At 42.5% G+C, this 25,705-nt stretch overlaps 1 protein-coding gene and 1 long non-coding RNA gene across 6 annotated transcripts in view; one reads left to right on the top strand and one right to left on the bottom strand.

Annotated features, from left to right (window-relative positions):
• Positions 1–5,256: 5,256 nt before the first annotated feature.
• LOC142954683 (uncharacterized) lies at positions 5,257–8,882 on the bottom strand. Its single transcript, XR_012955748.1, has 2 exons — positions 8,424–8,882; positions 5,257–6,890 (listed from the first exon to the last, which is right to left on the bottom strand). It is a non-coding gene; the product is annotated as an uncharacterized LOC142954683 (long non-coding RNA).
• Positions 8,729–25,705, top strand: part of LOC142954682 (plasma membrane calcium-transporting ATPase 1-like) — a 79,328-nt gene continuing 62,351 nt past the window's right edge. The window contains exons 1-2 of one of the 5 annotated variants that reach the window (XM_076095852.1): positions 8,735–9,197; positions 11,525–11,752. The gene's annotated coding sequence lies outside the window, so the exon portion shown is untranslated. Of the gene's footprint in view, positions 9,198–11,524; positions 11,753–24,475; positions 24,740–25,705 lie in introns of those variants that run through there. The other 4 variants (XM_076095854.1, XM_076095853.1, XM_076095850.1 and 1 more) reach the window with 4 other exon arrangements.

A 25,705-nucleotide genomic window follows, 5' to 3' on the forward strand; every position in this document is an offset into this window, starting at 1 on the left:
CATCCAGTCACCCTTGTCAGTACATATATGGAGAGATTTATGTGTTTCCACCTCAAGTAGTTGTCTAAATGCTGTGTGTTGTCAGATCGCTGCAGTGTAGGTGGATCCTGACCCCAGGAAGTCACAGCGTTACATAAGCACGATGGATTTGAATCGCAGCCTCCATTTCATAATTAACATTAATGCTGAAAAGTTTCTCTCGAAAAAGCTGCACCGCGTTCCAGCAGGACTGCTGATCAATGATTAGATCATGATTTAATCACTGAATTTGATTTGGCTTCCCGCACATTTTCACAGAAAACTCCCACATCTGAGATGAGACCTCGTGAGAGCCTCCAGCTGAAGAGTTAACATGTTATTTTGAAATGTGGACGCATTACTACGGACCATTCAAGGACAGTTCTGCTTTTTTACAACCTTTTTCATCACTATTAACCTTTCTGAATATATTCTGCTCACCAAGGATGCGTCTGAAGTCGTTCACTCGTTCCCTCGTTCACTTCGTCATAGTGAACACTCGATGGTTCCTGAGTGACCATCGTACAGGCCAAGGACACTTGTTTTGTTCCATTGAGGGAATTTCAGAAGGCGTTTTGTTGTGCATAAATTTCTCTTAACTCAAATAAAATGGACGTTCTGTAAACTATAAAATCACCATTCACCACTTTACCAACTCATACTTGCATACTTGCTGCACATGTTCGTACTGTTTGTATCTTAGGATATTCATTTGCTCAGACCCTTCCTGTTTATCATTAATATTATCACTATATGCACATTTCCCTGCACTTCACTGCTTTTTGCACTTCTGGTTCGATGCTACATTACACGTCGTTGTCTCGGTACTTAAACTCTCTGCAATGACAGTAAAGTTGGTCAGCAGTCTGTTGCTCATTTAAAACATGTTTGTGCATAATGTCACAAGTTATTACACTATGAGAATTATTACATAATAGATTAAGCAAACAAGATGTTGAATGTTGTAATAAATGTAACATAATGTAATAAAATCAAATGCAGAACATAGTGTAAAGATTTAAAAAGAGCACTCTCCTCGTCCTCTTAAAGTAAGAGCCCCTCTAGTTTTACAAGTGGAGTCCTTCATTTAAAGCAGTTCTTGTCTGTTTGCTCTAGAAGATAATTTCATCAATCAGTTCCCAATGAGGCCTCTTGGATGTGTAACAAAAGAGAACCTTTACAGAGATTATGCTGAATTCCTTATACTGGGTGAAATAATTGTTCCATACATAATGATTCAAGTTACTTCAATACAACATTTAATTAGTCTCAAAAACCCGCGCTCATAAAAACCAGTAACGTGCACGTGATACGAGCGCACAGAACATCCGTGATCGGAAAAACCGTCCTCGCGAGGGAGCATTCCTGCTGCAATTATTACACTATGTGCTGCATTTATTACATTTTCCAACATTTCTTTGCTTAATTTATGATTTAATAATTTTCTCATTATGTAACTTAAGCTGATTATTACATCATGAGCTTTTTTCTATCATGAGTTTTCGGTAACAAACTTAATAGGAGAGTGATGTTTCGACGCGTGCGTCTTCATTTGAGTCTAACAGATCAGAGACTCTCACTCTTAAATTATTAAGAGGTTATTTAAATATGAGTCTCTAATCTGATTGACTTTGATGAACGTGAACTTGGCGTCGAAACGTTAGTCTTCTTATAAAGAAGTCAGTCTGGAAACATTTACAGGTTCAGTGAAGACTGTCTATCCTCCGAGGACCCCGAACCAAACTTCACGAGAATCCATCCGACAGTTATTGACACATTTCTCTCTGTGGAGCTTCATAGCCACGAAGCGAAATAGAAAACAGGAAGTTTAAAAGTCCTGCCTCCGTGAAAATTCAGCCACAGCTGCTCAGTGAAGCAGTAACTCTGCAGGTGGAATCACTCTTTCGTTTCTGTGAAACTGGAGGGCAAAAGCACCAATAACACACCACACGGTGATCTATGATGCTATTACACTGCAGACAGAAGATCATTCAGCATCCCGCTTCACTCTGTGCTGCACTGAGCTCTTTTTAACACAAGAATTTCCACCAGCAACGCTTTTCTTTAATGGAATCGTTCACACATATTTAATAATGTTCTGGTTATGTTGTTGGTGTGGAAGGAGGAGTTCAAGCTACAAGTTTCATTTCCACTGAAAGAAGGAAGTGAGAGGAACAGACTTAAAGACAGAGGGGAAAAAACAACTTAAAATAGAGTTAATAAAACAAAGTGAGTCATAACAGATGTTCACGAGACTGGTGGGACTGGTCACATGTACTGAAGAGGAAACCACTGAGTGACAAGCAGTGTTGGAATGTACTTAACTTCATTTTAAGCTACTTTATACTTCTGTGTCGCCATTAAAGCTTTAGTTACCAGGTACTTTGTAGATTTTAAAACATAAAATCCACTATTAAATTATGATATATCATTATAGGCTAAGCTGCCCAGCAGTATATAAAGCAGTTCAAATGATCTCCACCTTTTCCAGCTGCAACGTTAAAGTGATGAACACATTAATGCATCAATAATTATAATCCAGTAACATAAATATGATTGTGAAATGTCCCGTTCTGGATAATGAATACTTTCAGTACTTTAATTTGATGCTATTACTTCCGTACTTTTAGTGAATATGATTTTGAATGCAGGACTTTTAATGTAAGAGAGTATTTCTACGCTGTAGTGTTTGTTGCCTTTTGTGCTTCAGAAAAGGATCTAAGTTTGTCCAAGACAACAGAAAAACATCGTATTTTTCATTGCAGTTGGATGCAACGTCTCTCAGAAGATAGATATGAGACTCTGAGATGCTACTGTGGCTGTCAAAAAGGCATTTTGGGGGAATTTCAAGTGTGTGTGTGCATGTGTGTATGTGTGTGTGAGCTCCTGCTGCCTCTGAAGCCATGAACAGATGGAGAGGTGACTCTTTTGCCCTGAACCGAGTCTCTCAGGACACTCTCCCTCCAGGCTCTGGAACGCCTCCAGAAACTAAATAAATGCTTTGGACGGTTGAGGTTACGGATCAAGAGCCCTCATTCACAACCCATCTTTAGGCTAAAAGTAGCTTCTAACCGATCAACTTAGGAGAAACTCTTAGAATTAGTGGCAATGTCAGTCTCAGGTAAACACCCAGGTATTTTTTTCAGCCTCTTATTTTCATGATTGTGGTCGATTTTTAGAAACAAAACAATGTGTATCAGGACAAACAGAGCAAGTCTCCCAACGCTTGAATGAATATTTAAAATAATTAGATAAATAATTTCAAAAAGATGGAGCTGTTTCTCCGCCATTAAAAGTTCTCATCAAACCAACAGTTCATTTAAGGCACAATTTGTAGGTTTCTCTACTAATTACATCACATTCAGAGTTGGCCCCTCCTCCCCGGCTCAACAACCCCAGATTCACTCTCAGTTTGGAACGAGCTTTGTTTGATTATTTGCATTTTTTCTGTGCTGTGTGCGCCATTTTTGTAGCTTCCTCTCGGATGGTCGCTCCGTTTTTTTTAAAGAGGATGACGCCCAGAACACAGCAAAATATGAAATACAGGCAGTGGGCAGCATCTCTGCAGACACAAACACTATAGTGGGTCATAAGTGAGGATTTCTGTATCAGTCTTTACAATGTTTTTTAAGGGAATTCCTTTTCATTGTCCCTTTAGGTTTCTATCAAATATTCAGTAATCTCTTTAAACATTTATATGCAGAATCTGAAGGCAACGAGAGAAGATTTTGGGATAAGATGCGTTCTGATTTCCGTTTGTAGTCTGAGTCGTATTGTGGTACGACCCGGCTCGTTTACGGACGAGGAAGTTACATAAACCGGATGTTTTATGGTTTTAATTAAACAAAATGAAAGATGTAGGATTTATTTAGTTAAACATAGGGGAATTGGAGTTAACAAAAATGGGCAGCAGAGCAGTTTTATAGAACCTGACACTAAAGGGAACCCAGTCCCCTGGGTTTGACTAGTACCTACAAATTTACAACAAAGACACTGTGCAGTCAGTCATGAGGTACAGGTGGCGTGCTTGAGTAACAACAGCCCGCCCCAAGTGAAGCCTCGGCCCGGCCTTTATACTCCAGCCTTTAGCGTCCCTTCTCGTCATTGGCCAGTCGGATTGGGTGACGCACCAATCAGGTCCTTGGCTGACCTGTCACGTCGGAGCAGTCTTTGGTTGAATGCCGGTAAACAAGCAAAAGAAGCAGAAGGCATCGGCCAAAATGTAATCTGGGAAATCTTCCAGCTATCGCCTGGCGATGATTTAGATCTTTATTGGTTTGGAAGTGATCTTGTAAACTGACTACTTGTGAAACAATCCGGTCGTACGTGTTGTCTCTCAACTCCAGTCGCACATCTCAAGCTACTAATTGGACTCCAAGCAATGAGCAGTAAAATGAAGTCTTGGTCCTGATATCCGCCGGCTACACCGTGAACCCAAGAAATACATCACCTTACCTCCAGAGGCTTATCCGTCCTCAGACCGATAGCCGATGGTTTCTGAGATTGAATCATCACCCTCTATAATAAATTAATAAATAAAGCTGATTTCATGGTCGTCACCTGGTGTGTTTTTGGGACTACAGATGGAACACACCAAACATCTAAACCCTGATCACACGAGTTTCCTCTTCATGTTTTATCTCCTGCAGTTTATTTAAAGTTTGGTGGACGTCCGTCGGTCTCTGTCTCCTCAGTCTTTGTGGTCAGCATCTCTTCAGATTAAATGTCGGGCTCCTCTCCTGCCTTTTCATTTGTCGGACAGACTTCGGCAGTGATGTATTGACAATAGATACACAGGCGTGTTGTGACAACAGCGTGTTGAGGAGGGGAGGAGAAGGACTGCAGCGAATCAGACAGGTGAGTCCTGAGACGGCCCAATGTGGGTGGAGGGGTCTAAATGTTACATCAACTCAGGAAACAGATCCTTTACTTTGGGGAAAGTACAAATACACTGCAAACTGATACTTGAGTGAAAGTAATGTCCCCTGTGACTGTTGTACTGTTATATACAACTTTTACAAACAAATGATGAGAATCTCTGTGAGCTGACTGTAGAAACTATTCAACTATTTAAATCTCTTCTGTGCTTTGTTCACATTTCACCATCTGCCGTCTTAAGACCTAAGCAAGCTTTTCCCAACTATGAACCGCTAACAACTTGAACTAACTGTAACCCAAAGCATCGATAACAGAGGTGACCAGTCGTGTGCATTGAAGAGCCAACAGTCTGCAAAACACTGAAGGTTCAAGGTTTTTCTTTATTGTCTTTGTACAACACTGGATTGTGCAAAACAGATGTAGTGTAGTCCCATTTTGCTTCATGAGGAAAAAGGCAACACTATATTATACATGAAGTTGAGTCTCTGAGGGAAGAAGATACTTTGAAATCTGAAGACAGCTGATATTTGTGTATCTGTTGCCAGATGGCAGCATGGTGAACATCCACTAATGAGCGGTGGGACCCCTCTGAGGTCAGATTTACAAAGTATCTTATGACTGGAAATCCTCCTAAACGGCAACGTAAATAATTGAATCTGAACTGGTGATTGTGGAGACAGACGATAAAATGACCACCTGTCCTAGAGATTATGTTTATGTACTTTGTTGCAGCATCAAATACATCTGAATTATTTTATGAGGAAACATTTTTTTAATTGACAAGCAGATGTTTTGCAGCACTCAAACTCAGTGAACTCTACCTGCTCAGCACCAAATGGCCGACGAAGTTAGAGACCAGCTGGTGAACATCGTGCAACATTAAGCAACTCAGGAGTTGGTGGAGACCAAAAACAGAGCTAAAAGAGAGTGCAATCTACTTTAAATGATATATTTCTAAATGATAATGCTGCTGTGTATCTGCTGGATGTGTAAATAAATCAGTTTGCTAACGGATTCACCGTATATCCAATTTACATGGAGATAATATGTCAATGTTATGTTTACAGCTTGTTTCTGCTGCTCCCATGTGGCCAAAAACAGTATTACGTCTCATTGCATTAATAATACAGGAAATGAACATTCATATTTTGTTATAATACTATTAATATGGAAAGTATACATAACCACCTTCATGCATTTCACTTATATGAGCTCTTTTTTTTCTTTCTGGTTGAAGAACTTCAATTAATCAATCAAACTTTATTTATATAGGACCTTTCGAACAAATCAAATGCACTTTAACATGCTTTACAAGCCATTGACAACACTTGGAATGATAAGAAAGTACAAAGTAAATACAATAAAATAGAATAAGATGATTCATAATGATCTACGATAAAACAATAGAGTAACTTTGATTGAAGAAATGATAATAGAACAATACAAAATAATAAAACCACAAAGACTATGAAACACTACATTGTTTTCAGTTTACATTTAAAAATATCAATATCTTTAGGTCCTCTCAAATCGTGAACCCTTTCAAAATACACAATAAAAAAGAACAGATATTAATGTAATTCAGGCAGACATTTTAATAATATATTACAAATCCTTGCAAAATAGAAACTACAGCATTTAATCCCAAGTAAACATCATCTTGAGAAGGATGTGTTGAACAGTAAAGTACGTTGATGTTTCGTGTACTTACTGCAGAAACAGTATCTAAAGAGGACTGTATGTAAAATACAGTTGTGAGGATGAGCAGCTGTGGTTGGTGGTGACTGACGGTGACTTTAGGATCAGTGATGAGAATCAGTAGCTCTCCTTCTTCTGCAGTCGGTTTGTGTTGAGAGTGAAGCACTGTGCTGTTAAATGGCAGCTTTAACCACCTCTCTGCCTCTCTGTCATTAGCATAGCGTAGGAGGCAGAGCTGATTGAGTGGCCAGTTGGCAGTCAGAGAGAAATTTCTTTTCAGATTCTTTGTTCGTGTTCTGCAGTTGGACCAGAAAAAAAAAAAATCACCATTTTTGAGTACAAACAGTCTCAGCAAAGTATAATCTTCATCTCTTACTGATAATGATGTGACCTTTGCTCTGAATCGCTACATATTAAAAGGCTTCGATCATATCATAGGAGTTATTTTGCAGGTTTTTACCAGAACAGCAGCTAACAAACAAAAAAAACGTTAAACAAACCAATCAACCTATAAAATGTATCTGTTGGTCTCCGAAGGTTTAATACATATCAAGATACACAATATTCAATACACCGCTATTCAAGGTAGACTTTTTGTTATCGGACTCAGCTGAGATTATATTTGATATTTGTTATTGTATAGTTGAATTAAAGTGTTTCAGTTTAAACTGTAGGTAGCTAAATAATGAAAGAAACACATTTACCGTTTTATTTGAAGTATTAAATACAAAATGAAATTGTGACTTTGTCGAAATTATAAGGTACTAAGTCACAATCATGATAAACTATATTTGTCATAAGTGTGTGACATTTTCATTGATATTTAGTGATATTTTCAGCAGTCCATACTTTTCATCTGTTAATTCATTTTTCTGGTATTAATGGGCCGCCATACTCCGGTCCACATTAAGAATCACATCAAGTCCAATTTACTGTATTTGTGTATTCCAGTATCAACGTTTCAACAGTGTCTGACCAAGAATTCACAAAACATAACCACTTTTATCTCAAAATGTTAGGAGCTTTTTTTGTCATAGTAGGTAGACTTAATCTCGAATTATTACTGCTTTGTCTAAATATTAAAACTTTTTTTCTTGAAATATAAGGACTTTATTCTTGAAATATTATGACTTTTTCTCAATAAATTTCGACGTTATTCTCAAAATCTAAAATATGACGTCATTCGCAAAATACAACTTGTAACTTGAAATATATACTCAATTTCAGAATGAACTTCATTCTCAAAATATTACAATTTTGTATTGTTTTTTTTCAAAATAGTACTACTTTTCTTATTTGTTAAAATATTACAACTTTAACGAGAAATATTATCACGCTTTTCTGTAATTGCTACGACCTTTTTCTGGAAATTATGTGAAATATTTCTTGAAATATTATGACTTCATTCATAACATATCACAACTTTGTTCTTGAAATAATATTTTGAGGTACAAGTCACAACATATGTGTAGACCTACTCAATCTCTAAATATAACAACTTTGTTCTCCAAATATTGATTTTTGTATTGCTTTCTTTCTTATTTTTTTATTTTGAAAAATATTTCATAATATGTCAAAATATTTTTTTCAAGATTATTACGGGAACTTAATCTAGAAATATTTTAAAAACTAACCTGGAAATATTTCTGAAAATATGATGACTTTATTCTTGAAATATCTGATTTCAATCTTGAAGTATAATGCTTTTTTTTCTCAATGTATTCTAACTTTATTCTCTAAAGTATTCCCCTAACAATAAAAACAATACAATCCGGAGATAGCCTACTATGCATTAATAAACTGCAGTGGGCAGGAATGAGCCTCCATACATCGCTCCAGATGTGTGTTTCCTTTCCTTCTTCTCGGAGGATTCTTCCTCTCAAGTTTCCAGATCTTCATGGATCCTCACCCTGAGGCTGATGTTCTCGGTACCGAGGGGGAACTGTTTCTGCCCGATTACCTAATTAATTCATAGATCCACTTTAAAAACTGGGTAATCCCGGGCTGGTCCCTCCCTCTCTCGCGGTCTCCACTAAGCACTAGTTCACTTCCCTCTCTCTCAGTTCCTCCCCTCCTTTCCTAGCCAGGAAAAGACGCCGACCCGGACTTTTGGGTCTTTCCTCTGGTCGACTGTTTGAATGTGCCGGACCCCTCCAGTCCTCCTTCACTGGATCTGCTCTTTGTTACCTTTAACCCTCCTCTGATTTATATTAGAGGAGAGAGAGAGAGAGAGAGAGAGAGAGAGAGAGAGAGAGAGAGCGAGAGCGAGAGAGAAAGGGGGAGTTTTATTTCTCCCTTTTGAACCGGATTGATTTCTGACTGATTCTCTGGATTTGTTTCCTTCCTCTCTTGGTTGGTGGGGGGGGGTTTGCCGCTGCAGGACCAGAGAGCTGATGCTACTGTCAAATAAACTGGTTTAAAACGTCGGAACAAAAGGGACGTTGAAGATCTTTTTTCTTCACCATCCGGGTCTGTTAATCAAATTTCCACCACTGCAGTTGTCAAGTTGGAGCCCTGCTGGGAGAAATGGACAAACCCCTCTAAAACTGCCAAGACGACACCAACCGCAGGACGTGATTTGGACAAGGACACCTCGAGTGGAGGTAACGTCTATTTATTTTGTTGTGTGTATATATATATATATATATATATAACTGTATTCAACATATGTCCGATTTATTTTCCCGTTCACTTGTGGCTGATAGACAAGAAACACAAAACGTCGTCAAACGTGTGTGTATGTTTTTTAAAAAGGAGTCTGTCGTGTTCCCGGTTCACCGCACTGCTTTAACATCCGGGTAAGTTAACGTTCACGTTCTCAACGGCTGTGTTCTTGTTACCTTGACACCCGACTTACCAGCAACTAAACGGGCACATTTTGGGGTTTTCCCCAGAGGTGTGAGCGCACGATTATCCTGCTCATAACCTGTATTTTCAAAGATGAATCTCCGCAGCGTCTCACAAACCTCGAGGCTCGTTTTCTAACCCCCGTTTCTCCGACAGTTTGACCCGATACGTGCCTCCCTCAACGGTCACCGCTGTCAGGTCTCCATTCAAAAACAAATGTGGACGTTAAAACGCTTTTCGACACATCAAAAACACCGGTTAAAACATACACTGCAGCATTGCGCGATGGTTTGGAAATGAACACATCTACAATACATCGAATAGCTCTTAATTTCGGTGAAATATCAACTTTTACTCATGTTACGCAGTGCTTTCGCTGCGAGTCTCGGTCGCCCGCCGCTGTGCGGATCCGCTAGTCAAGTTCTAATTACAGTGACACACGATGTTCGTACGTGAGCAGGAGGCACGCCGAATTAAACACCTGTTTCCACTGGTTCATAGCGAGGCTTTTAGTATCCATAAGCAGGTTCACGCCCGCTACTTAAATGGTGAATGTTGTTGGGATAGTGAGATTGTGAATGGGGTGTTGTGCCGGGTCTCCCCGGGCACGTATATCGACCGTTGCAGTGGTTGCGAGGCAGGAATCAGACCAAAGCCTGCGGACATTCTTTCCGAGTGTCTGGAAACAATTTGCTACCATGTTTCCGTTTCCCGTGGTAACAGAAAGAACCCCCCTCCTTCTGTGTCACCGGTGCATTACACGGTCCTCTGGCAACTTCGTGGTTGGAGAACACTGGTTGCTGCGGTGCAGTTGCTCCTGCTTTTGACATTTAAAATGTGTGACTCGGTCGTCACGAATGCGGCTTTCTTCGCCGGGTTGAGCTTGTTGGTCTTGTTGGAGTGGTTTGCCCACATTTAAGACTTAATTGTAAATACAGTAGGACTTCTTTCAGCTTCTCAGGGAAGCTGTTTTATAATGGCTGTGAACGAGAGGGAGGAGAAGAAGAAAGAAAATCGTTAGCGAGCTCGTTTTTATTTTAATTAAGCTCCGTCCTTACGTCATCCGCAAAGATGGGCGGATGGGCACCAGCAGCAGCTCCTTCTCCTCTCCTCTCGTTTCATCCATCTCCTCCTCCCTTCTCTATCTGGGTGTGTCCCGCCTTATTGCGTGAGGAAGGAGGGGGGGATCCCGCATCTTGGCTCAATGGTGACTCCTCCTCAGCTTGTGACCTCCAAACGAGGGCATTTGCTCCTTCAGGTTTTCCTCTGCTGCTATTTGCAAAAGAAAATGGAGTTGCTAAGGAAAACTTTGATTCGTCTGTTTGTTGAAATAGGTTTGAGTGTGAGGAGGGCGATGATGACACGGCGACTCTGTTGTTTACTGGAATCCAAAGGGAAAGAAATGAGCTTGTTTTGATGAAAGGAGCTTGTTTTCTCTGATGGATTCATGGTACCTCACCACGTGTGAGTCCACGTCTGTCATCTGCTACCAAAATGTGTTAATATTAATTAAGAAAGCATCACCTTGTCCTGTGATGTTAGTTAGTTAATAGATGACGGCCTTAACGGTCGCTACACTCCCTATAATGTGTGAGAAATGGCACCTCTGCTCTTTTCCCCTAAAGGTTAACGTTGTCATTTTTTGATTTAAAGTACATTTATTTTTCATGAAGTTTGCAGAGGTGGTCTTTGCTTCAGGCAAGGCGGCCTACGTCCTCTATAACTACGTGAAGCCATTAGTCCAGAGTCATTTTTCAAGAGGAATGGCCAAACATTAGCCAACTCGATCTGCTGCTTTCCTCCGTTTTATATCACTGAAAACTTCTTTTGGTTTTTGAGCTTTGGTCGGACTAATTCACCTTTTGTGCTGGTTGAACTGTGATGGACATGATCACTATTTTCTAACCTTTTACAAGCTAATAATCAATTAATTGAGAAAATATCAACCAGATTAATTGCTAATGAAGAAAGCTGATTGTACATTTCACCACAGAACTGCCTCAAGTTCTTCTGGCAGGACATAGGAAATTAAATTCCTCCTCAAATTTGTCATTGTCGCATTGATAAAATCTAATTCTTTCAGATTTGTTTCCTGACTACGTGTCCGGTGGGTGTGGCTTCCACTCTTTGACTCTACATAAGAAGAAGTCGTGACGTCAACCATTGGTTTGGGGACTGTGGTTTTGAAGCCTCGCTTCCGTTGCCATCTTGTTTTTTTGCAACCACTGAAAGGAAGTGACCATATTTGGACTGCGGAGGAGTGACGTAGAGACGGAGTATAAAGCTCTGGTAGCGACCTGTCAATCACCAGGTAGCCCCGCCCCTAAAGCATACCCTGCTTTATGGTCTATTTGACTTTAAACAGGACCATCATTTACTCAATGAACATCATGCTGCATTGAAGAATACTTGAAACTCATAATTACAATGTTTACTCAGGTAATAGGCTCATTCGAGATCAACTGGTGGAAGCAGCAGTTGACAAAAAACTGCGGTCAAGTCGGACAGTTTTCAGCCGCCTTCAAAGAATACACAGGAAGTCACAGAAATAGTTATATCCTGTTAGATACGATCTGTAGGCTGCTTGTAGTTTACAGACCTCAAGATTTATTCATGTGTGTTTGTAAATATATATTTCTGTGGAAACGCGCGTGTTTCTGCATTGTATGCTATCCTTTGTTCTTTTTGTGTCTGCCTGTGAAACACTTCTCGTTTTGTATAAATAAGCAGGCGTTTCCCATCATGATCTAGCCAGGCGTTTCCCATCATGCATTGGGGTCATGCAGTCGGTGAAAAGGAACTGAGAAGAAGTCATTTTCTCATTAGACTTCTATACAATCAGACTTGTGTTTGTAACCAGAGGAGTCGCCCCCTGATGGCCAGCAGAGAGAATGCAGGTTTAAGGCTCTTCAGTATTGACTTCACTTTACAGAACCGGAGGTTGCCGCCTGGTTTAACTCCAGTCTCTCAGTTTTCCCTTAACTGGTTGGCTTTTAATGTGAGAAACTGGCATTAAGGGTTATGTTTCATTGTAACTCCAACCTCTGTGTTCATTTCACCTCTACTGGTCTTTATTTGTTTGTGCTGTTATTTGAGGCTGCCATTATTAGAATTGTAAATATGAGAACTTATAGTACAGATATGAGCTTTGATCGAGACCTCAACCGGTCCAGGTGAGCCGCACTGGGTGCTGGGTTTGGGCACAGCCTCAGACGCCCTGCACAGGATGATGGATGGGTATTTATGATAGATGGATGGATCCAACATTTCATTACAAGCTGCCGGAATGATCCTCATAAACAATGCCGTAGAAAAAAAGAGAGCAGCTTCGGTGAAAATCATCTCTCCGGCCTCCAGCCGAGGACACACAGTCGGGTGTGTACTGCTCTGCTTGTGTCTGGAGCTGCTGCTGAGGTCCAGAGGACGACAGGAAGAGACGGATGCTGACTCAGCGTGTCTTTGTCTGTCCTCCTAATGTCCTGCAGGAGGTTCGGGTCCCCATCAGCAGCAACAAGAAGAATAGATTTAATATGTCACTTTGATTTATTTTCAGTCAGTCAGATTCAAAACGGGACTTTTTGCACCCCTGACAGCACATGATGCGATGTGTGGCTGCAGTGGATTGTGGGCGATCGAGGCTGTTGTCTTTTGAAGGAACTGGTTGCTGCGTTTCCTCGTGGCTGATGGATTCCTCCCCGTGTGATTGTCGAATGTTGGTTTTCAAAATGGCTGCAGCTCTATTAAGAAGCCCTCGCGCTCAGATTCTAAATCCACTGTTCTGGAGTCATTACATTTTATACCCTACTTGTGCTTTTGGGCGGCCCTCAGTAGGCATCATCTAGGCATTCACCCAGCTCTCTTTGTGCATATGTGGTTTTCAGTGGAAGTGGGTTTGTGTTAACACCTCAGACCGACCTGCTACACTGACAATGAGGCTGCAGACACGTGTGTTGGTGTGATCTCAGTGATTCAGACCTTCAGACCCCAGATGGAGTCTAAACCACACGGGACCTTCTTCTTTTTTTACATATACAACCGGGACAGCGTACAACAATAAAGTAATGAGAAGAAAGGCTCTGTAGCATACTGAGCTACTTCATCTTAGTTCATATCAATACATTACTTTGTAACATGTCTTGTTTTGTATTACTAATGTTTTTGCTTTGATGCTTTTATGTTCTGCTGAACATTTAGTCCGTTTTTATCCTCGACAATATTTCATTTAGACTATTTATTTTTTTCCAGTTGAAATGACAAACTTGATATATGTATGTATGTATGTATGTATGTATGTATGTATATATATATATATATATATACATACATACATATATACAGACGCACTCGTACACATTTTCTTCAAACTTGATTGAGAAACCGTTCATAGGCAAAATAGCTAAACAGAAATGTCTTTTGTTGTTGTTATTCTAGTGGATTTCTACACCTGTACAATCAAAGTACTTCATCACATCCATGCAAAATTCCAGCAAATTGAATATTATCGCTATTCTTTATAGATGTAGGCATAACATTGGATAAAATCAGTCCTCTGTACAAACGGAGTGACCGTTTTACACATAACGGTCTACAGAACATCAGAGCTGACCCTAATCTGTGAGATGATACCCGGGTCACACTGTGTGAGATCCAGAGGGTCACGCTAGAGCAGCCAGAGTACGATATCGTTCACAGCTCAGCGAACTGACCAAACACACGCTGGACGCTGCGCTCGTGTGGACACCAGTTTTATTTTTTTTAAGTCAGTGAAATGTGGAAACCCCACTGCAGACGGAATCCCTGCCTGTGATCCAGATCCACTCTCTTACGTAAGTCAACATCAATTATTAATGGCTCGGTGTTATATTTAAGATATGGGAGCTCTCTGCTCAGTGTTTATGGTTATAATAGAGCTGTTGGCCTTTATCGTTATTTCATAACCCCTGCTGGCAGAAGAGGGTTCACCCCAAACCAACGGAGAACTGCTGACCTATGACCCTGTGTGATGTTTTATGTGTGTAGCTTTTCTTAAATGGTAATATTAAGTGGTTCATTTTAGAGGTTCGCTGGTTGAGAATAAAAACCTCCTTTTCCACGAGTGTACCTGGTCAAGGTAGGCACAATGTGCAACACGTGCACCAGCACAATGTGCATCACGTGCACCAGCACAATGTGCATCACGTGCACTGATGCTTCGGGCTCCCTGACGAGTGAAGCTAAGCTCACCGCGGGTTAAACTGACGACAAACACACTTTAAAACATTTGAATCCCGAGGAGGATTGTCCTGGTCAGTGGACATGGAGGAAGTGACGATAATGAATCTCACAATGCTCCACGTAGAGACGATAATGGACGCGGTGCTGAATGCCTCCTCCTGGATGTTTGACATGGAGACCCCTCGCTGTCGCTCTGCACCTGCGTTTTTGGTAAATATCCTCACAGACGATGTGGAGGCGTCGGCAGGATTGATGATTGTGACCATCTGAGAGTGTCCTTCTGACACACACTTACATAACAGCTGTGTGCATGTGTGAGTGTAGTTGGCAGGTGTTAAGTGGGTGGGAACGTGTGTGTGTGTGTGTGTGTGTGTGTGTGTGTGTGAGTGAGACAGACAAGAAGGCATCAACAACAGCATTTTCCTCCACACTGTTTTAGAAAGGATGAAGTGAATCTCCTTCTGTATTGGTGAGTTCATCAAATCCAATTAGGTTTAGTAACAAAAGTCATAAATAACTAAAACTCAAAGATTCAATTTGGATCTGTAATCACCTTCGTTGGCTGATAAACCAGACTCATTTATTTATTTATTGATTTTAATTGGTGGTCTAATTAATGTTGACAACCTGGAGATGAGACGAGCAGAGGACCTGAACTGTTGATTAGAAATGTGTCCGATCCTCCTGAGACCCACGTGATGGTCACGGAGCGGTGCTTCTTCTTTGAGCACACTTTTAACCATATGGAGTGAGCGTTAATTATCTACAGCCGATACAATCTTCCAACGCCGTACATTTCACTTTGCTGATGAAGAAGAGCGAGGGTTTGATAAGAGATGATCACCGGCGCTTAAAGGATCCAGATATTTAGAAAACTGTGAGCTGAATCCTAAAGGAAGCCGACTGTCAGAACCAAACCTGTTTGTGCCCGACCCGTCGCTCACACAAATACCTGACTGAGTCGACCTCAGAGTCGTGTCAACTCAACCATCAACTACACTCAACGTGTTTTACATTGATGTAGGTCAACACAAGCAGCATGAGCAGTTTTGTTTACCACATTCAAATGAAGTGGAAACATTCTGACACAAACTGGTCTGAACATGAGCAGACAAAGCAACGATCAATCTACAGTAAATATAAAATCATGTGATTGTGTGATTACAGATGTAATAAGGGTGCGGTTGCTTGATGGCTTCACGCATCCTCCCTTCTGCAGCATGAAGAGCTAATAGCAAGTTCATCATAAGGACGAGGAGTAGGAAAATACAACGATGGACTAAATAACGTCACGGCTGTAATGGCAATCCAGATCATAGGATATAAAAGATATAAGATAAATAACATGGTGCAGTCTTTGTGTAAATTATTATCATAATTCATTCATCATGTCGATCTGAACCCTAGAGGAGGATTTCTGGGAATCGTGTCTCGTTTTCTTTAGTTCATTTTTCCCTCTCGGTGCTCTTGCTTTAACTTTTTCATCTCCTGAAGGTGTGTGTGTGTGTGTGTGTGTGTGTGTGTGTGTGTGTGTGTGTGTGTGTGTGTGTGTGTGTGTGTGTGTGTGTGTGTGTGTGTGTGTGTGTGTGTGTGTGTGTGTGTGTGTGTGTGTGTGTGTGCGTGCGTGTGCCTTAATCCCGATAAAGCCGTGGGTGCAGAGAGGTGTTGAAGCTTGTTGTGAATGTGATGATTTGCAGTGAGCTGAGCTGTGTGAGAGTGTGTTGCATGCGAGTGTGTGTTTGTGTTGCATGCGAGTGTGTGTTTGTGTTGCATGCGTGTATTTGCTGCTCTGTGGGTTGTAACAGTGCTGAGTCGCTGTGAGAATCAATAGTTATCAGTTTGCTGAGCTCTATCAGCTGATATTCAGTCAGTTTAGGACAAAGATAACATCTGTCCCGTCTCTCCATCTGCACACCTGAGTTTACCGCTTATCGCCATCGGGGCCACGAAAGAGAACGAAACTGAGATGCTTGAGATTGTAACTTTATACATTAAGTATTAAACTTACTGCAGTAAAGTGTCTCAGCTCCACGACTGAGCAGCTGTGTAATTCATAATTGTGTGTGTGTTTAAAGCTGGCAGCTTACTTGGCATCCCTTTGCAGCATGTTAACAACTGATAAAGATGAGAGAATAAAGAGAGCGATGCTGAGAGAGAGAGAGAGAATCAAAGAGGTTTTTAGCAACAAGCCTGCAGAACTAATACACCGTTCATTATTTCATCACTGTCTAAACTGACACTTTTAGAAATCCAGCACCCTAAATCTGTTCTATTCTCGTCCTAAACTAAGTCTGTCTGTTTGTGTACGTGCACCGTTGCATTTAATGTTGTATGTTGGTCATTGAAGACTGAACATATTGTCCTTTAGTTCATTTATTAGTGATCTAATCAGGAGGAGATGTGATGACTCATCACAAACTGTACGCACAGGTGTGCTCACACTCTCTTTACCTGAAGAAGACTGTGTGTGTGTATGTCAGTGGTATCCAGAGAACGGCATCGGTCAAAGGAGGAAGAAGTGAGCAGATGGAGGGCGGATGGAGAGCCAACAGGAAGTGAGGGCTCGATGGTTTCCTCATGTTGTGTTGGCAACAGTCAGGATTTCACTTCCCTGTGCTACAGCCAACAGGTGCTGTGTGTGTGTGTGTGTGTGTGTGTGTGTGTGTGTGTGTGTGTGTGTGTGTGTGTGTGTGTGTGTGTGTGTGTGTGTGTGTGTGTGTGTGTGTGTGTGTGTGTGTGTGTGTGTGTGTGTGTGTGTGTGTTTTTTAAAAAGTGTTAAAGAGACAGTTTCCTGGACCATGAGTCAGATGAAAATGACTTATTTCTGTACAGCAGTACACCTCTCTGTTTGTCTTCTGATTTAGTCTTCTGTCAAACTGTTCTGCAAAGCTCTGCAGCTCCTCTGGAAGCCGTTTATGTCCATAATCCAGGTGTTTGTTGGTTCAACGCCGCCCAGTCTGCAGGGAGCTAGAGGGCAGATTGTGATAGAGCTGGGCGGTATGGTCAAAAATCTATGTTTTATTGATGTTTTAATGCGGTGGCGCCCGTTTACATCCGAAGAAATGATCTCATCTATATGAAAAATAATGTTAGGCCCGTTAGGCTTCAGGGAAAAGGAGCAGTGGAGCCACATCACACAGCACAGGCCATACATTTAATGAGTGATGCAATTTACTACACTGACAACAAGATCTGATCAATAGTGACCCTCGTTAACCGTTAACCGACGAGCTTGCTGCCTTGCTGCAGCGATCGTCGAAGCACAGACGGGTTGAATCCGTCATTTACTCTCCAGCTGCAGCGTTTGTGCTAAACAGGCAGCAGAGCCCCCAGTTCACCCGTCTGGGAGAGTTTCTCCATCGGATCATTTGGTTCAGATGTGAGGTTGTCGGCTGTGTGTCTGCCCGGTGTAATGTGTCAGGGTTCCCATCAGTGTAGCGTGAGCCCGGCGACCATCTGTGTGCGTGACGATGGGTACGAAGTTAGCAGTAGCATAGCTAATGCTACAACTCCTCAAGGACTAAGCGTAGTTCCCATGTCTTGCTAGCCTGCTGATTTAAACTGAAGGGGGTCAGGCTCACTTAAGGTGGACTGACCTTTAAGGTGGACCAACAAGAGGCTCCTCCGAACTCAGCTTTATAGCTTTTTTAAAACTTGTATAACGACCTAGCATTTATTGGTCATAAGTAGTAACACCCCTAGGATCTGTCTGCTTCAGCTGAGCAGGTGATTTATTGATTGTTGACGTTGTTCGTCCACTTCCCAGTAACGACCCCGAGCAGCGTGTCGCAGTGCCAGAAAAGATTAACAGGCACATTTTGGACAACTGAAAGAAGAGTCGTATACAACCAAAGATCTGTCAGGAACCCTGTGCCAAATCCAAGTGTGTCCTAAAATCTACCGGTGGCACCACAAACCACTATCAACACAACACATTACATTACATTACATTACAGGCATTTAGAAGACGCTTTTATCCGTAGCGACTTACAATAAGTGTATTCAACATCGGTTTTCGAGAGAACTACTAGTCACCAGAAGTCAGAAGTGCATGTCCTCTCTTCAAACAAGCATCTAAGAGCATAAACCAGAGCCAACGTACAGTGCAGAAACAAACTAATGCAATAAGTGCCACAAACTAAGATGAATACAATAAGTGCAATAAGCTAGTATGAATACAATAGATGCTAAGTAAGTGCTAAGTGGAAGGCTCAGGGTAGGCCTTCTTGAAGAGGTGAGTTTTCAGCCTGCGCCGAAAGATGGGCAGCGACTCCGCCGTCCTGACCTCAGTGGGGAGTTCATTCCACCGCTGTGGGGCCAGGACAGAAAACAGCCGCAACCGGGTCGATCGGCCGCAGGGACCTCTGAGCGACGGGGCAACCAATCGCCCCGAGGCAGCAGAGCGAAGTGGTCGGGCGGGGGTGTAGGGCTTGACCATGGCCTGGAGATAGGAAGGAGCTGTTCCTTTCACTGCCCTGCAGCTGCAGCTTTCTGGACAAGCTCCAGCGGTCTGATGGCCGACGCCGGGGCTCCGGCAAGTAGTGAGTTGCAGTAGTCCAGGCGGGAGATGACAAGAGCCTGGATTAGCACCTGCGCCAGCTCATCAGTGAGGAAGGGGCGAATCCTCCTGATGTTGTAGAGCAGGAATCTGCAGGAGCGTGTAACCGATGCAATGTCTTCCAGCTCCTGCCGTTTGTAACTGAAGCTGTTCACTGTTTTGTTTCCAAGGACATTGTGTCCACACACCGTTGTAGAGAAACACAGAATTAGACGGCTGATACTGACCGTTTAGTGGAAACAAGTTCCTCCTCGGAGACACGGCAAAAAGGTGCTCCAGGGCATCACTGCCCATGTTTAGTGCCGTTGATGGAGAAGACGGCATTTCACTACTTAAGATGAGGACATATCCAGTTAGGCCGAAGTCATGCAGTTTAATTCATGACCTAGAAAAATAACTTCAAGCGGCAGTGCTTCATAATGTTTTGCATCTGTATTGTTTTCGTATTGCTTGTGCACCAGATGTGTATTCAAGAGGGGGGGGGGGGGGGGGGGTACACACCCTTTTATACAAAACATATTCTAACACATTCCTGTAATGTATTTTTCAGGAACCCCCCCCCCCACACCTCCCCAGTGCATTTCAAATATTTCAAATCATAAAAGGAAGGTTATATATGACATTGGTGTGCTTGTTGTTTTGGCTGCCATGGTTTCCCACATGTTTTTAAAACCACTAAAGCTGGTCAAGAGATGAGATGAGTCAGGATCTGGGTGGCTGAACAGTTTTATGGGGAATCCCTGCTGACACTCGGTCCTGGTTCCTGTTCAGACTGTGTCAGTGTGATGACCGGGAGCTCTGCCAACAGGGAACTCTGCAACACACACACGCACATTACCTCCATCCACCATGTCTGGATACTGCCCAGACCTCAGTCCTGGTCCTGGTCCTGGTTTCTGGTGTGTGTGAGAGAGGAGTGGGCTGGGTGGAATGCAGCGTTTGTGTTGGAGAGCTGGGCGTGGTTCTCCGCTTGGATCACGGTGAACTGCACACAATCGGCATGCAGCCACTCATCACAGCCTATACACACACACACACACACACACACACACACACACACACACACACACACACACACACACACACACACACACACACACACACACACACACACACACACACACACACACACACACTCTCTCTGCTGTCACAGCCACGACGCTCTAATCTGGGACAACATGAAATCTGTTAAAAGATTAAAAAAGAGAACCTCAAGAAGGAACAGGGACCTGCTTGCTCCTCTGCTGTTTGTGGAGGAGGAAGCCTGAGTTGATTCTCAGCTGTTTCCTGAACTCTACATGACATTATAACTGATGGCATCAGATCTGGAGGTTTGTTCTGTCTGACCTGTGGTTGTGTTTTTCACAGTTCAGCAATCCTTTAGCCTCGGCTCTGTGGGATCATGTGCTCAATGAAACTGAAGTGGCTTTTCATTTCAAAGTTCACAAGAGGGGAAAAAAAACCGAGCAGGAGAGGCACGTGAGAGCCGTGCGTGCGTTGGTCGTCCGTGCGGCACGGTTTCACATTCACAACGTTGTCATGCGGCTTTGAATGTGTCGAGCTGTTGTTCTGTTTTCAGTGGTATGGGAAGGAAGAGACGATGCCATTTGTCTTTGCTAATTCGACCCGCGAGCAAGACACAGAGATGTGTGTTGGTAGTGAAAGAAAAATGTTCGTCGTTTGGGGTGAAAGTGGGTTTGGGTTTGGAAAATGTATTTCTGCAGAAGTAAGAGCTGAAGTTGAAGCACTGATGGAAGTTGAAGTGTTAAAAGGAGTTAAAGCTGAAAGTGGTGCTCAGACAACACCTTGATTAATCTATTTGTAAGATAAATGACAATCAAATGTCAAATCTGGAAACCTCTTTGTGTCGAAACTAAACTGTGCGTAAGATGATGTGAACAACAGATCACTTATTGTTGCGGAATGGCAGTTTTTTGTGCTTTTGGGGTTTGTGCAGACTTGACAAAATGCACTGATCTGCTGTGATGATCTGAGCTGATGCTGCACTCATCGTCCACACACACTAAAGGCCTCTCTAAGCATTACTACTTATTTTTCCAGACCAAATCTGCTCAACAACAGCGTATAGCTCCTCCAGTGCTGTTTTTTAACTTCAGTTTTTAAAAGTGGTTAATAAGATGTGGCGTTTCCTGAGCCGTTCTCCCTCACCAAGCTAAGCTTTATTGCTTAATCTGGCAGTAAAATGTGTTCATGTGTCCATTTAAAGTTTCAAAATGACCCCCCTGACAAAAAGTGCAGAAAATACATCAATCTACTGCAAATGAACACCAGACATTTCTTTTGTCTCTTTTTGTTTGTCCTGTTTACTCATGATTTCATTTTTATGTGTTGATCAAATCTTTGCATATTTACACCATTCTCACCATCACCAGCCCTTTAAACAGGCACCATGCATCCTCAGGTTGGGTTCCTGCAGGACCCTCTGACTCCTGTCTTTATGCTGTAGATCCTCAACCCACTGAGAGAGAAACGTGTTTCCTTTTATCACCTCCTCACGTCAACATTCCTCCTCCGAACACGCCCCTGTAGCGCTCAGCTGCTCTCTGATTGGACGGTGAGATACACCTCCTCCCCATCCGTCCACATAAATGGCAGCTTGTGTTTTCTACTCGGCTCTCCGACAGCCCAACAGTTATTTTTCGTAGAAACCCAGGAATGTTTGGTGTCACATTGTCCAACTGGTTTTCAGCCCAACAAACAGCAGACTGTGAGGGGCTTTCTTTCCACGCTGCCTCTCAGTCACAAGATGCTCCGCCACCAGTCATCACAGGCTGAGTAATGTTGTTCCTTTCTCTCTCTCTCTGCGGAGGGCTGGAGGAGGCTGATGGGTGTTAGGATTCCAGGAAGTGTAAAAGTCAGATTTAAAATCAGAAAACAACACCTCCGCTCCTTCTCTACGGCAGGAACTTAACTTTACAGAAACATGTGGGTCTTTTAGAAAGGCTGGCGAGGTAACGGTGGGATAAAATAACTGAACCAGAGACAATAAGACTAAGACACTAAGGCACTGCATGAAGTGAGAGGGTAAGGTACATGCCAGTGTCTGAAAACAACAGGAAGTTACTGTACAGTTTGGCCCACTTATCAAGCAGCAGCCGCCTCGACGGCTGTGGCACGCGGAGGAAATGAAGGTACTTTAAAACACTTAGTGCCCGATTGCAGCTATTAACTTCAACGATGTCATAACTCCATCAAATCTCAGCACATGCTACATGCTACGTATTCAGGTTCAGTGCGACCATAATTGTGTTTTAGAAATCATAAAAAAACTCCGGAACTTGCCTGAGAATTTTCTCGTTTTTAGGCTTTCTCCAGTGTCAAAGTAATCCAGTCATAGTTGTATGTACAGACATGCGTGCATCGCAAACAGGGACTGCTAATAACTAATTCGGCATTTTTGGTATGGCGCAAATTTGCCAAAATTTAAAAAAAACAGGCCGGCGGGTGTTGCGTTGTGTTCCTGCAGTGGAGGAGGGCTGACGGAGACACAATGGAGCTCCGATGATGGAACATTCCTCCTCACGGTTATAAAGTGTGTTTGCTGTGAATCTCAGTTTGACTCGTGGACTGAAGCAGAATCAATCAAACGGACAGCGGGACTCTCCTGAGGCCGAGCTGGACGCTCCGTCACTGTACAGATGAATGATGGTCGTCATAATGACTCCTGTGCTCTGATGGAGACCTGAGCCCGTCATCTGATGCTCGCATTGAGCTTTTTTTACCTGCTCAGATTGACAGGAATAATGTTGCTTTGTACATATTTTCTTACAGTCTGTGCCGTATATGTTCTCTAGTTAACAACAATCCTGTCACCTGAATGTCATTAGACAGAGCAGAGATCGCTGTGATGAGGTTTGGGGGCTTTCAGGGCTGCTTTCACAACAATAGACTTATCTCGTATTCACATCAGATATGAGATCGGATGTTGGCGCTGTGTAAGCTCCACTGAAGTGTGTCCGACCTCCGAGGAACATCAGAAATGCTCAGGTTAAAATAGCTCTAGATTTGGCTCCATGAGGAGTTAGAGGAAGGAAACGACGTTGTTTATATTGATTTGCATCTCCACAGAGAGCTCGGTGATACTGAAGGCCTTGATCCACGTCTGTAGTTTTAAGACAGCAGGAGATTTTTTAGAGTTGAACGGCGGCCTGTGAAGACTACACTGAGATCTAACACACAGTCGGACATAAGAGAAACCAAGTTGGTCAGGTGTACAAAGCTGTCCTGCTCTGTCTTTAGCAGGACTCATTGTGTTTGACTAAACTCTGCATCGTTAAGAAAACAACTCAGAAACATGGCCATGATACAGCTTAGTATCGCCATATTTTGCGTGTCAATATTGTATCTATACACGGACGTCAATCATCAATTCTTTGGTATATAAACTATTAATATTGCACATATAAATTAAACCTGTTGGTAGCAATCGCGATCATATTGTATGACGAGGCCTCTTGTGATTTCCACCCAGACTTTATATATTTAAGAAAATGAATCTATATGAAGCAATAACATGACTTACTTCCATGTTTCCTGCAGGAAACTCGTCATTATTTATATTTTCACATTTCCACCAGACTGTCTCTCATTAAATACGTAGCATTTGCTGTGTGATGTAAAGTGCCTCTTCTCTGAAAAAATATATTATTTCAGCGAGGCCACGAGCCCCTGCTTTAAGACGTAGGAAACCCTGTACATGTGGAGCTGCTTTTATAAGATTGGTGGCATTGAGTGCAGCGCAACAAATAATCCTAATGTCACCATTCAAACTAAGAAACAAAGTGACACTCACCACCAACAACAAGTGACAGTCCGTTATGTGCTCTGAAGCAGCTGTTTGTTTAGTAGCAGCAGGCTGCTGCTGAGCGATTTGTGTCGATAAAGTTTGGTGAAAATGAGAGAGATCATCGTGTCTTCAGGCATTTGGAGCGTTCTTCTCTAAATGTGGACTTTGAATTGAGACGGAACATGAGAACAGACGATGACACCGACTTTAAATCACGATGAACGAGAACGGTTTCTCCTTTAACAACATCAAATATGTTTAACACGGTTGTGTGTGTGTGTGTGTGTGTGTGTGTGTGTGTGTGTGTGTGTGTGAGTGTGAGAGACATGGCGCGTCTATCTCACACGTTAGATAACAGCGGCTGTCTGCAGCTCGTTGATAAGCAGGGCACACCGAGTGGGACACGACAGCGTTTTCCTCCTGAGGTAAATGTAGAAGAAGAAGAAACTAAAAATATGTCAGCACAGGGCTGCAAACATGGTGAACAGACAGAGAGACTGAACAGCCCCGGCATGGTGCAGATATCAGAGCAGTCAGCATCATGTGACGGTCTGAGAAGTGCAGGACAAAGTGTGTCACACTTCACACTTCACTTTGTCTCTAAATGTCAGAAGTCAGTGTTTCCACACGTCAACATGTCAGGTGACCTCTGGCTGTAAAAGCCACGCCCACAGTGTGTGACATCACCAGGAGAAGCCTGTTCAGCTGCATGTCGACAGGTAACGTCTGAACACCTGTTAAATATCTCTACTGGGTCATTTTTAAAGAGTCTGGGTCAGCCTAATGAAAGATCGTGAACAACAGATCATCCTCTGGGGAAAAATCCTCTGCGTTTTATTCCTTTTAGCTCTCTTCAAACAGATACTGTGTCTGCAGATGCTTCACAGAAACTTTGAAGTGTCGGCCTTCAGTTTGACAGCCGGTTTTGAGTCGGCCATTTAAAACAATGGATGTACTTTGTGTCGGTTTGAAATACACGCTTCCTGGCAGAAAGCCCTGAGGGCGAACTTGCCCCATGTACGCTTGGCCTTAAACTTGCAGTTCAGGTCAGACCTTACTGATTCATAAACAGCTGTAGGAAGCAGTTTATCTCAGCCTTTTTGAAGAGCAACCCTGTATTAGCCTGACCACAGACCAGAAGCCCCCACATCCACTGTACTGGGAGCAGCTTCCTTTTTGTCAATCAGCAGCCGACTGTTTCTGCTGCTTATCAAGAGGGAAATGTTGAGCTGTTAGGGCGGCAATCAGCGTCTTTTTCCTTCCTCCGTTTGCTTTGTCTCATGTTCCACAACCTGCCGTCACTCTCGCGTTCACTCCTTCCCTTTTTATAGTCTGATATTGTGTTACACAGCCGACTGTATGCACACACAGAAACAGCCTAAGAGTCTCACTGCAGGTTAGACATGTAACTGCCTTCAGTTTCCAAAGAGACTGTATGTCATGGTTCTGATATCTTTTTTTATTCAAACTACCGTGCCGTGTCGAGGGAATAAAATATTCAGATTATAATGATCTGTTCAAAAGAATTCTGTATTTAATTTCCTCTTCAAGCTATTTGCTCATGGTAGAAGAAAAAGACGAGTCAATGGAAGATCAGACTTCTCAGTGTTGGTTTGAAGCCTCGGTGGGGTTTTTGGTTTCGGGGTGCTCTTGCTGTCAGTATGCAGCTTAGAGGAGGTCAGCCG

Source organism: Anarhichas minor, unplaced genomic scaffold, assembly GCF_050575085.1.
Source record: "Anarhichas minor isolate MPS153535 unplaced genomic scaffold, ASM5057508v1 ptg000021l, whole genome shotgun sequence".
NCBI lineage: Eukaryota > Metazoa > Chordata > Actinopteri > Perciformes > Anarhichadidae > Anarhichas > Anarhichas minor.